The sequence below is a fragment of the Alligator sinensis genome, unplaced genomic scaffold (assembly GCF_000455745.1).
Source record: "Alligator sinensis unplaced genomic scaffold, ASM45574v1 scaffold99_1, whole genome shotgun sequence".
NCBI lineage: Eukaryota > Metazoa > Chordata > Crocodylia > Alligatoridae > Alligator > Alligator sinensis.
This window is the reverse complement of record NW_005843601.1, coordinates 33,308-45,838: the sequence shown is the minus strand read 5'-3', so window position 1 is coordinate 45,838 and position 12,531 is coordinate 33,308. Positions and strand designations below refer to the sequence as shown.

The window sequence follows — 12,531 nt, the reverse complement described above, 5'->3', positions numbered from 1 at the left end:
CATCCTGTCCCGAGCGGCACGCGGCTACTCCTCTTCCCACACGCACCGCGTCGGCAATGTCAAGCTGACACAGTGCGTGTGGGGACCTTGTCCCTTCCCCAGCCCTTCAGCCACCATTAGGAAGATGCTGAGGGGCCGGGGGAGGGACACGGCATGGGAACGAAAGTAAAACGTGTTTACTTTCATTTCCTGTCACAGCACCGCGGGCCACAGAAAATGCCCTGGCTGCATGGCAGCCCGTGGGCCATATGGTGGACAAGCGTGGGTTACACCCATTTCATTGTCACTTCCTGCAACTTCATTGGTGTCAAAAGTCATGTGACATCACTTCCTGATGTGATACCACTTCTTGTGAGGTCTTTGAATATGGCTCGCTGGCCCGCTGGGTGATTAAAAAGTTCATGATCCGGCCCCACGTTCAAAAAGGTTGGACACCCCTGGTTTACACGGACTACGAAAACTCAAAAGCTTCTCAGAAGAAAAACATCAGATGGATGGACCATGAAAGCAACCGTGCAAAAAGAAACATCTGCTTCATAAAACAATGGAGGTTAGAAACAAAGCCACAGTACAATTTAGATATAGATATATAGATATAGATCTATAAAGATATCTATAGATCTATACCTATATAGCTATATCTATATATACATTTTATATAAATAAATAAATATATATATATATAAAAATTTTATATAATTGTGTGTGTGTGTGGATCATACATACCTCAATGAGGTAATCGGTAAATGGCTAGAGTGACTTGTAGCCAATGGATTGGCTGGCAACTCTATTTAAAACACCATAAAGAAGTTGATGACTACAGCCCCGATCTAACAACATGCACATGATTTATTTCATGCATGTCTGTGATCCCAGGGTGCTCAACAATTCCCATGATTGTTTCCTAGCAAGCTGCATCAATGTTTGCAGGATCAGGGTGCAACACAGAAGGAAACTGGACCCTGTTGGTTTGTAAATTTGATGAGCAGACGTCTACAATGCTTGAAGGTCCTGATCTCCAGGTACTGTTTCTACTGTTGTATCTGTCTTTTCACTGTCTTTCCATTAAAATGGTTATGGCAAAACTCTGGCTACACCAAAGTCGATGTCAAAACTCCCATTTAATTCAGTAGGGCCAAGCTTTTACCCTTACTCACCCCCAGAGTTGGGTTTTTATATCAGAGTCTGGGACTCAGGCTCCTAGACCCGCGAGCAGTTTATACTCAACATTTAGGACTATCCTTGAATTTATTATGTTTCATGTCAGGTAATCAGCAGCTTAGATTTGTGTGAATTGCTAATAAAGGCATGAACAAGAAAAGATCACCCTCTCAGGTAAGAAGTCAGGGGATCAAACCTAGAAGATGATAACTGAAAGCTAAAGTGCACCCTGCCATGACATGTATTGCGCAGGAGTCACCGCATGGTGTTGTTCCACACAATCCTACACATCCTTTTTCGAAGCAAGTGAGCAGGATATAATGCTGGAAGATGTGCTGTATTGTGTTTGGTTGTGTGACAGATACTCTTTTCTTCACAGCAAGCGAAACAACGGAGTGACAAAACTATAGAAGGCATTACAGCCCAGTGGCCGCAGATTAGTATACAGCAGCTTTGACTCAGTTCTGCTATGTGTAAAATGGGGGCAAAACTACCTTTTGCACTAGGCTAGGGTGTTAATTAGCAAAAGCCTGCACAGTCCTTGAAAAGCAGAAAAGCTGCACAGCAGACAGTGTTTAGATGCCTTATCCTGAGGAAGAGCAGGGAGCAGCACTGCCCAGGGAGAGCACAGCTTTGAGATTTGGTAGGAGATGGAGGAAATGTCTGCAAGTTCATTGATTCTTTTCCATAAAGAGAAGTGAACTAATTGGTAAGTGCTTTCTCTGGGGGTGTTTAGAGAAAGTCCCAATGTTAGGCCTCAGCACCTGTTGAAATATGGAACATGGAAGTGAGATTTGCTGTCATTTCATTTCCCACTCAGCATGTGGCACAGGCTCTGGGCACAGGGTCCATCCCACCATGGGCGACTGGTGCCTCCCAAGTCTGGCGGGGCACCAGTTCCCCGATGGAGTGGGGTCCCCCAGCAGCCAGTTGCTGACTTAGGGGGGGGAACCTCCAGTGGCCAATCGCCGAGCCAGTGGCAAAACTGGTGAAACTGGTGGCACTCCCGGTTTTGCTGCTGGTGTTTTGCAGGGAGTGCACAGCCGATTTCAGGAGGTGCACATGCACCTGCATGCACCCCCTACACGTTGTCAATGCATCCCACACAGTGTGTCCAGAGGTGTTTCCAACTCCTAGCTCCCCGACACTTGTGTAACAGCTGCACGGCTAAAGATCCCTGCAAAGGCAGAGCAGGGAAAGCCACGGCCAGTTTTTTGCAAAAGCATGTGCATGTTCTTGATTGGGTCCTGAGGCCAGACACAGCCAGGCTCAGAGAAGGGAGGGAGCCCCAGGACCCCGGAGCTGGGGCAAGGGCCATGCTGCAGCCTGCCTGTGCGGAGAAGCTGCAATTAGTGGCGCGGAGAAGACGACCTGGTATCCTTTCCCCTCTGAGGCAAAGGGACCTGCATGGAGGAAAAAGGGTGGAGGTAAGGGAGACTTGCCTGGCAGGGCAAGGTGTTGATCTGAGAAGACTTTGGGGAAAGTTAACCAGGAAAACAGCCTGGGGCAGGTGGGTGATAAGCCCAGGCTTGTTTCAGTTATCAGCACAAGGGGCCTGTCCAGGAAGTGGAAAGGCACTTTGCGGGGGCAGTGTGTTGCTTGGCAGATCCCACAGACAGCCGGAGCAGAGGAGAGCTGCTCTTCCCCAGCAGGCGCTAGCACGGAGCAGGATGCCCCTTCTCTCTGAACCAAGCTGCCCCAGCAATGTGACTGTGCTGCTGATGTAAAAGAGAGCTGATGTGGTGTGAACCCTGCGCGCCCCTCCTGAAACCCCCTTGAGACTCACGGTTAAACTGGGGAGTTGTGCTGAGGATGTTCTTGATTCAATTGGTATAAAGTGTTTTTAGTTCACTGATACCTGACTTTGACCATTAGATGATTGATATCCTGTATTGCTATTAACCTCATGCATATGTTGACTGGTTTGTAAATAAAACACGGTGTAAATAGTTAGACTGTATGCGGCATATATATCCACTGTGTGGGGAAACAAGAAGAAAGCGCTCCACGGAGAGGCGGCCCAGCCTTAGGAGCTGAGAGGTTGGCTGAGGCTGTTTGACACCCCAGGACCCCGAATCCGGATGTGGCCATGGGTAGCATCATGGCTAGGGTTACACATGTAATAGGGTAAATTGGCAAAATTAGGTCATCTCCAGGCTCATATGTGGAAATCCTGGCCCTACTGACATCAGTGACAAACCTCCCCTGGGCTCCAAGATGGTCAGATTTTTCTTCCATGGTCTTCAGACCGCATGTCACCCTTCAAAAACAAACTCGGGGAGAAGCAATGTGTCCTTCACTGCCCTTTCCCGGACCAGCTGTTTCTTTATTTCCTATATTTATTCTGTTAGATTTATATCCCGTCCTATCCAAAAGGCTCTGGTGATACATGTGATACATGTTACTTTTCATGGGGTGAGGGAGGGGCTGTTCTTGTTTCTCCTAAAGGTTTGAATTGCACCCAGGAGACAGCTATTGCCATGTAAAGAAGGGAGAATGAAGAAATTAGCTCAGTTATTGTCCTGTTTTAATTTGTTTCTGCTACAGAAAAACAAGACCGCAGAAATGACTAATGAAATTACAGATATAATGGCATGGTCTGTGCCTGGGGTAACAGACATCGTATATCCACCAATAATACAACACGAAGAGAGAGATGTGAGAGGTGAGGAGGCCAATGCCACCAAGTTTGTTTTCACAGACAGAAAGAGAAGAGCCAGCAGATCACCAGGATGTGCAAAGAGATGGAGTAGATGAAAAGCAACCCTGCTGCTTCCCCAACAAACACCTGACCTGTCTCCAACAAGAAGCAAGACACTGTCCCTAGGCAGAGAGCTTTGGGAAGAAAATCTCCCAGCGGCTGAACCAGCAGTGGTACCTCCTCATTGGGCTGACACTATTTCTAGTCTGCGCAGGGAGAGCATGTGCTGGGAGCTCTGCTTGAGCATCCCCTGCAGAATAGTATAGCGGAGAAGTTTCCTCATAGCAAAACTTACTTTAAATATGAATCCACCAGAAAAGACAGCAAATTACAAACTCATCTCATTAGGGAAGATATTTTTTCTAATGTCAAACAAGATTGCCCTAAAACAGGCATGTTTAGAAAATCCTATTCGTGGAGCAATGTCCAGGGAAGAGTGCTCGGTTCGGAGGAACAAGTGCAAAGGGAAGGGCAAATGCCCAGGCAGCTTCAAGTCCCTGAGCTTGTACAACCCACATCAGGGGGCATCGGGAAGCCAAGTTACTACACAGGAGCTCTGGGGCTCATCCCCCCGGACACACTAACCAAGCAGTCGGCTCCAGAGTAACTCTACCCCAGACTGGCAGCCAGCTTGCAAGAAAGCTCTTCTTTTCATCCCACTGAAAGATATTTGCCAAAGAGGAAGTACCACATAACACAGTGCAGGGAGCTCGCAGCAAGCCCCTGCCAACATACACACTTGAGCCTCAGCCCTTTCAGTCATCGACCTGTATTTATGCTGATGCTTTTTCAAAAGAAAGATGTGATGAAAGAATAAGCAAACTGGTCCCTTCACAAAACCTACATGCAGAAAACAGTGCAATCCCTGGAAGTGATCCTTCACAGATCAGTACAGATGTCATTGAGTCAGTGTCAGATAAGCTTTCCACGTGTCTGGCCACAGACCTGCAGCCTTCTGAAGATCAGGGTCTTTCCTCTGTCATAGACACATTGACGGCCAAAATTTATCTGACCTTCTGCAAGAAAATCCTTCCAAAGTCTCAGGTTATGCAGGCATGAAAAGCAACAAGAGCATGTCAGCAGAGAGCTTAGGTGTTTTGCTAAGGAGAGAAATGACTGATTGCCAACCAGAAGATCCCTTAGCAAAAGCACCCTCTTCAGCTCTGCCTAAACCTCTAGAGCCTGGGGAACTTGATGGGAAGCTTTTGGAAGATGCTCCCAAAAGCACTGCCCAATGCTGAAGTCCCATACCACCTACTCTGGAGCTATGCCACAGATTTTTGGATGATTATTTCTGAAGCTCTTGGTGACTTGGTCTGCCAAGAGGTTACTGGGAATCCGTTGCAGAACTCTCTTTCTGGAGAACTACCACTTCACCACTGTGCTGAAGCTGACAGTATTGTCGAGCATGCACTAAGAGACACTACTGAGCCTTTGGATAACTCAGTTTATCATCAGATCTTAGTAAAATAGTCTCTCTCGTCATGGAAAAATGAGCAGCAAATCTTTTGTCAACATTTTCTTCCCTCTTTCCCGTTGTGGATTTGGATGCAGAAAAGACTTTGTCATTGAACGACGAAACTAGAAAAATACGCCATGCTTTGCAAGTACTCCTGTCAAAACATCAGATGAACATGGATGAACATATCAGTGACAGGGAATTTTTACACACTGAAGACAGCCAAGCGAGGGGAAACCTGTTCCCTTCAGCTTGCACAAGCACTGTCGAGCAGGCTGATTCTGACCTTTTTGTTTGCAGAGACCTAACAAATAGGAAAGACATCTTAGCTCATGGGATAGCAGTTTTAATAGCAAAATAAGTTGCCAAGCCTGAATTTCAAGCCAGTTCAGAGGAGGAGACATTGCCTACTTCATCTTCAACAACAGAAGGTGTTGGGGTTGCTGAAAACCTCCTTACTGATCTTGGCATGATAAAGATGATGCCAAAACCAGCTTCAGACCCATGTATTCCTGTGGCGCCCATGACATGTATGGAAGAAATATTAAGTAGATTCCTGCCAGAAGTCTTCAGTTTCACTGAGGGCAGAAGCCCAAGGTACAGAAGACATTTCTCACAAGCCGAAGTGAGTGCCATTGCCGAGAACCTTTAACAGGCCGTGGAACAAGTCCTGTCCAAACATAAAATCAGCCTTGTGGCAGCTACAGATGAAGAACCACTTCTACATCCAGAACATGAAGAAGCATGTTCAACTTGCTCTTCCTATTTCCAGGAATATTTTACAAAACTCTGGATCTGAGGAAGACCTTTATGATGATGTAACAGGTTGCAGCGCCCATTGTCCTCAATAACTGGCTACTGTAATAATTGAGGAACTCTCCGATTGCCCCCCGTCTACAGGCTCTAGTGACAGTTCACCAACACTGAGCCAACGTGGGATGAGCCCAGACACAACCGCTGACAAGGCTCTTTCCCAAGTGTCTTAGGCATCTCTGAAGAAGCAACCCCAGGTTCAAGTGCAAACAGGACCCCAGCAGAGACAGAGGAGCTGCCGGTGAAAATGATCCCTCATATTAGAGTCAAACATGTACCCATTGCTTCAGACTTGGGGTCTGATTATTTATGAGTAATTTCCATAAAAACAGAACCGCTTGAGGAACTGCAAGAAGTAGTTGTTGCTCAAACTGGGGATGGCCTAAGAGACCTAAGAGCATCACTGGCTGGGACGTGTCTTGAAGATGAAAGTTTGAGATCTGATGCACAGAGACAAGAAGACAATCATTTCTCTCTGGTTCGCACAGGACAGCAAGTTGTAAGACCAGGGGAGGTAAAGGGACAATCCTGTTTTGTGAATGCCATTTTGCCATTTTGCTTCTAACTGGATCTTTTGTAAAGATGTTCATGTGGCATTGCAAGCCCATTTACTGTGAATGCAGAATGCTCTTCTAAAGGTGGTGGACCATCTCCTAGACAGCCTGCAGTGGGCTATCAGCGTGGAGGACCCTCGCTAGCTGGGGTTCTGGGCTAGTGGTCAGCAAATCCACTAACCTTGAGTCCACTCTCTTTCCAAGAAATCTGTCTGGGCATAAGAAGAGGGCAGGAATCTCTTGGGTTAAGTATATGGACAAGACAGCTACAGCTCTCTGCTTTGCTTACTGATGGCAGAGACTGGTTCAAAGGCAGCTGCTCTTCACGCCAAAGGCAGCTGCCCAAAAGAAGGGTATCAGACATGGAGTGTAAACCAGGCAATGGGTGCAGGTAACCCAGATGTAAAAACAGTGACAGGTAACCCAGACCCAGTTTATTTAGCAACCCATGGGATCGAGTAGTTGGGTCTCATCACAACACCAGAGTTTCTAATTAGAGAGCAGGAACTGAGCAGTTTGACACAGACATGTTCATGTGTAGATTGAATAATGATTAAAAAAACCCCCAAAACTTCATTTGTGATCTTGCCAGAACCCTGATCCAGGAAAAGACTTACGTACAGAAATCCGACCAGAGTCACTAGAAGTGCTCACAGGCTTCAATGATTTGCCATGTTTGGGCCCAGGACAATGAATCTCAGTATTTGCATAAATTGAAGCCTGAGCTAGTGACCAATTGGAATTAATGGCACCTGCTTAGAAAAGTGCATTTTAAAGCCTTCCTGAACTGGGGCCTAGAAGAAGTATTTGGTCTTAATAGTTGGCACGCATAGTGGCTCCTTAGTGTTTGTTTCTGATCGGCTTTCAAACAGAAATTTGAAATGCAACAGATGAATAAAGCTGACTACAGAAAAAAATACTAATTTCTAATTGTGTACATTTGAGAGTATTTCCACATTCTGGGAGCCAGGTCAGCCTCACAGGAAGCCGCTGCTTCAGACTGTGTTTCTGGTGCTTACCAGGAGGTTCCCGTTGATTCAAATGGAGCTGCATGGGAGTAAGGCACACTGCAATATAAGGGTGGCAGAATCTGACGTTGCACTTCCCTCAACCCTACAAGTCTTTTCTTGGCTAGTGGCTGATATTGTGGGTGCAATCCTGGCTCCTTGAGGCCAAAGGTAACATTCCCACTGACATCAGTACGGTCAGCCCTTCACACTGCAAGTATCTGCTTCCTTTCCTCTTGTTTTCGATAGCCTTGCCCAGCAGAGCAGAGGCTCTTCCTTCCCTAGTCTAGGCTTCTTCATTTGGTTTTCATAGAGCTTCATTCAACTTGCTCACCTTCCCATGCTCCTTCCTGGTCCTCACTCTTCCAAAGGAAGATTTTTCCTTGAGCCTGTGCACGTCCTGCTCTTGAGATGTGCATGCCCTCAACATCATGTGCGCTAAGCCATATAGAAAGTACTGCCCCTGCCGCCCCATACACACCCCTATAGGAACCCAGACACGGGGCACCAGCCATGAAAGACCTCTGGCCCCAGTCGGCCTCCTCTGCATCCTGACTCCTAACTGCAGAGGTGATGGGCCCCATCACCAGCCTCTTCTGTGGTTCTCCATGGCCATTATCATTCAGCCTGAGGTTAGGGTGCTCTTTACCCAGTATCAGAAGATACAAGAAGTGCTCTGTGAGCTCCCCAGGACATACAAACAGGCCTGGTCATCCTGGACCATTGTCAGGCCTCCAGCTGCTGGTTCAGTCCTGCCACTCCCTTGCTGGCTCTGCAGCATCACTGGGTCAATCTTTCATTTTAGAGCAGACCTGCTTTCAGTTTGCTCCAGCTCTGTTTGATCCATCTGCCCTGGGAGCAGCCCCATATCAATCCAGTTCCCTCAGCAAACAAGCGCAAAATACCCAGGGCTATGCAGACTGTGGGTTTCCTGATCTGAAAATATTAAGTTGCTTTCCTTTAACAAAACTTGTCATTGCACAGTTCTGATTTGTCTGGGTGCTCAGCTGAAGTTCATAGGATGGATCCGAATGCAAGTCTGAAAAGGGGCTTGGTTTAGTTCACTCTCATTACTGACCTGTAGGCAAAGCTGGTGTAGAAAGGATTCTGCGGAGGTGTCTTCTTCAAAAGCTGTCTCTTTGATTTCAGGCCCTCAGCAGGACCTCATTTGGGAAGGGGCTGAAGCCTGTGTTGAACATTGTGCAAGCTCTTCAGCCCAAGGTGGACCTCCTTGCACAACTGGCAGCCCACTGCACTGAGAACGAGGGGGAGGAAAAGCTTGAAGCAGAGCAACAGTGGAAGGAAGGAGAGGCGCTGCGGTAGATGGAGAAGACCATTCAACTTGAATCCTTTCTTGGGGGAGTCTGTTGGCTTCATCCGTGAACAGTGAACAATTAAGGTAATTTTTCTGGCGGTACAGCAAGAATGGGAGCTGTGGTGGAGTGGGATCATCTGGGGCCTCTGGACAGAGCTGTCCCTGCGATAGACTAGGTTCAGCATGAAGGTGTGCAGGTCGGTCTTAGTCCACCATGGAGAATTAGAATCCCAAACTGCATAAGGGTGAAGCAATGCAGTTGCACATGTGAACGCTACATAGGCCTGGGCCTAAGAGTCCACTCCTGAGACAATCATGAGATGAAATGTGCTACCCAAGGCCCTCCAACAGAGCAGTGGCAGAGTCCCAGGCAGTTTCCAGACTCTAGATTCCCAGCCATGTTGTATTTCATCAGGACAGTGCCCTCACCTCAGAGCAGCTGGATGTGGGCAAGAATCTGTAAAGCACTATCAGTGACTTTTCATTGTTTTGAAAGTACTGACAACGCGCTCGGCCCAAAAACCAGCGTGGAGAACAAGAAACAAAGATGAATAATACTATTGAAATGCTAATGTTATGACCTTTTACTCTTGTTTGTCTCTACATCCAAATGACTCTTTCCTTTTGCTTTTACTGAGAGTGTTGAAGAACTATCGCCAGCACTGGAAGCACAGAGCGCAGGTGAATGTATGAGATCTGCACTTTCTAAGGGTTTTATTGACTTCATTTAATGTCTTTGTAATGGTCTATAATTTCTATAATTCTTTCATTCCTGTAATCCCAGTGATGATTTGGATGGTGACAGACTGTCTCAGAAATACAATATTCTAGAGAATAGTTATGCTACCAGGGTGGGAGATTTCTCCAGAACAGACTTTCTGGCAAAGGAAGTCATGTTTCAAAGGGAAGCTCTTCACACCTTCCACGTGGTTTTCACTCTGCCTGGCAATTCCCCGCGCAAACTTCCATGAAGAGACACAACACTAACAGCCTGCAAAATGAATCCGAAGCTGGACCTAATGTGTGGAGTTTTGGAGAACCAGCTCTTTCACATGGATTGCTGTTAGGACAGCATAATGGGGCCCTTGCATCCCCGCACAAGACACTATGTGAACATGTCCCAGAGGTAGCACCAAAACACATCAAAACATGGAGAAACCTCCTCCAGAGAAAAAGAGAGCATGTGCTGGTTTTTCCTATGCATTGGACGTGTCTGTGTGCTTCAGTACTACACCAGGGATAACCACAATGAGGAAGGCAGCATGTGCTCTGCATCAGCTGTCCGTGCCCTGAGACAGAAGCTGGGTGGTGTGTGTGCGTAGTGGGCTCCCCCAAGAGCTAGAGCTGGCTGGATCCAGGCAGTACCACAGCAGGGGGTGGTTACAGTGCATCAGTTTGGGAAGGCAGCGTGCACAGAAACAGGCATGGTGCACCGCACCACTCCCTGCTGGGGTACAAGCTGCCGAGACAAGCCCATTGCAACAAAAGCTTGCAGGACACTACTACTTCGCAGCAATTCATAGATTCATAGATTGTGAAGTCGGAAGGGACTACAATGGATCATCGTGTCTGACCCCCTGCCCCTGGCAGGAAAGATGACCACAGTCAGATGACCCCAGCCAGGTGACTATCTAACCTCCTCTTGAAGACCTCCAAGCTAGGTGATAGCACCACCTCTCTTGGAAGCCCGTTCCAGATCCTGGCCACCCTTACCATGAAAAATGTCTTCCTAATATCTAACCTAAATCCACTCTCAACTAGTTTACACCCATTATTCCTAGTCACGCCCTGGGGCGCCTTAGTAAACAGCGCTTCCCCTATTCCCCGTTGACCTCCCCTAATAAATGGTATCGCGATGGTAAAACAACAGCTAAAAACATTTGTCATGGAAGTGGAAATGAGTCCCAAGTGAGCTGACTGTGGATGCGTTTGTGTCGACAGGGATTTCTGCTGACATGTGCCAGGCCTGGGATACAGAGGACTCTTTATACATGTAAAACCCTTGGTAACACAACCCCAGGAAGCTGGCCCACAAAAGGTCTCTTGGCTGCCCCAGCTGAGTCCTTGCATTTTGCAGGCTCTTCACTATTTCATTCAGTTCTCATATCTGCTCTGTAACCTCTACACAAAGGTTGCCTCTAGCCATGCATTGGAGTCTGTTCCCCAGCCCAGTTGCTCTACCTCTTAAGATCTTTGGCTCCAATCTTGCTACCCCTGAAGTCAAGGGATGTAGGGAGTCAGGATGGTGTGTAGTCCTCAATGGGAGTAGGACTGAGTGCTTTTTCCTAATCTCTATCCTAACTATTGTTTCTCTTACTCCAGCCCATCATGTGTATTATGTCATTAAAAACTAGTTGTTGCCTGTGATGCATGTAGTCATTGTAGGCCCACGTCTTGCAAACTTAAGCATGTGCATAAAATCATGGATTTCACAAGTAATACATTCCTGAAGGAATCCTCATTTAAGAAGGGTATTGAAATCTTTGGGTGCACTGGAATGTAGATCACAAATACGAAAGCATCATCACTACTGTCTATGGCATTAGTGAGCTGTTTACTGGATGCTGTATCCAGTTCTCATGTTCACACTAAATGGAATGCTGATCAACTGAAAAAGGTTCATAAAAGACATATGAGATTGAATTTAGATCTAGAAACCCTTCTTCAGTGCGAGATACTAAAGAACTCTATCTATGCAACTTAAAAAGAGAGAAGGTTAAGCAGCAATTTGATCATGGGCTTAAAGCAGCCCTATGTACGGAAAGTTTCTAATGGGTAAAGGCTCTTAAACCTTCCAGCCAGCAAATGCAGTGGCTGGAAGATGCAACTAAACATAGATGTTAGGGTCGGAAGGGACCTCAATAGATCATTGAGTCCGACCCCCTGCATAGCCAGGACAGAGTGCTGGGTCTAGATGACCCCAGTCAGATGCTCATCTAACCTCCTCTTGAAGACCCCCAGGGTAGGGGAGAGCACCACCTCCCTTGGGAGCCCGTTCTTGATTTTGGCCACTCTAACTGTGAAGAAGTTCTTCCTAATGTCCAGCCTAAATCTGCTCTCTGCTAGCTTGTGGCCATTATTTCTTGTGACCCCCAGGGGCGCCTTGGTGAATAAAGCCTCACCAATTCCCTTCTGTGCCCCCGTGATGAACTTATAGGCAGCCACAAGGTCGCCTCTTAACCTTCTCTTGCGGAGGCTGAAGAGATCCAAGTGCCCTAGTCTCTCCTCGTAGGGCTTGGTCTGCAGGCCCTTAACCATACGAGTGGCCCTTCTCTGGACCCTCTCCAGGTTATCCACATCCCTCTTGAAGTGCGGTGCCCAAAACTGGACGCAGTACTCCAACTGCGGTCTGACCAGCGCCCGATAGTGGGGCATGTGGAATCAGAAAAAAATAAATGCCTTAAACTTTGATCATTTGAGTTATAAGATGACATAACGGTTTGGTGGAGAATTGCTGGCTCTGTACAGTAGAACAGATAAGGGAAAGTGTTTGTTCTTTGTAACTCCTCTGCAACTGCTTC

General features: G+C 47.1%; 2 pseudogenes; both read left to right on the top strand.

Annotated features, from left to right (window-relative positions):
* The first annotated feature begins 3,714 nt into the window (after positions 1 to 3,714).
* LOC112548835 lies at positions 3,715 to 4,446 on the top strand (annotated as a pseudogene).
* Positions 4,447 to 5,790: 1,344 nt separating this feature from the next.
* Positions 5,791 to 9,094, top strand: LOC112548834 (annotated as a pseudogene).
* The last annotated feature ends 3,437 nt before the right edge of the window (positions 9,095 to 12,531 follow it).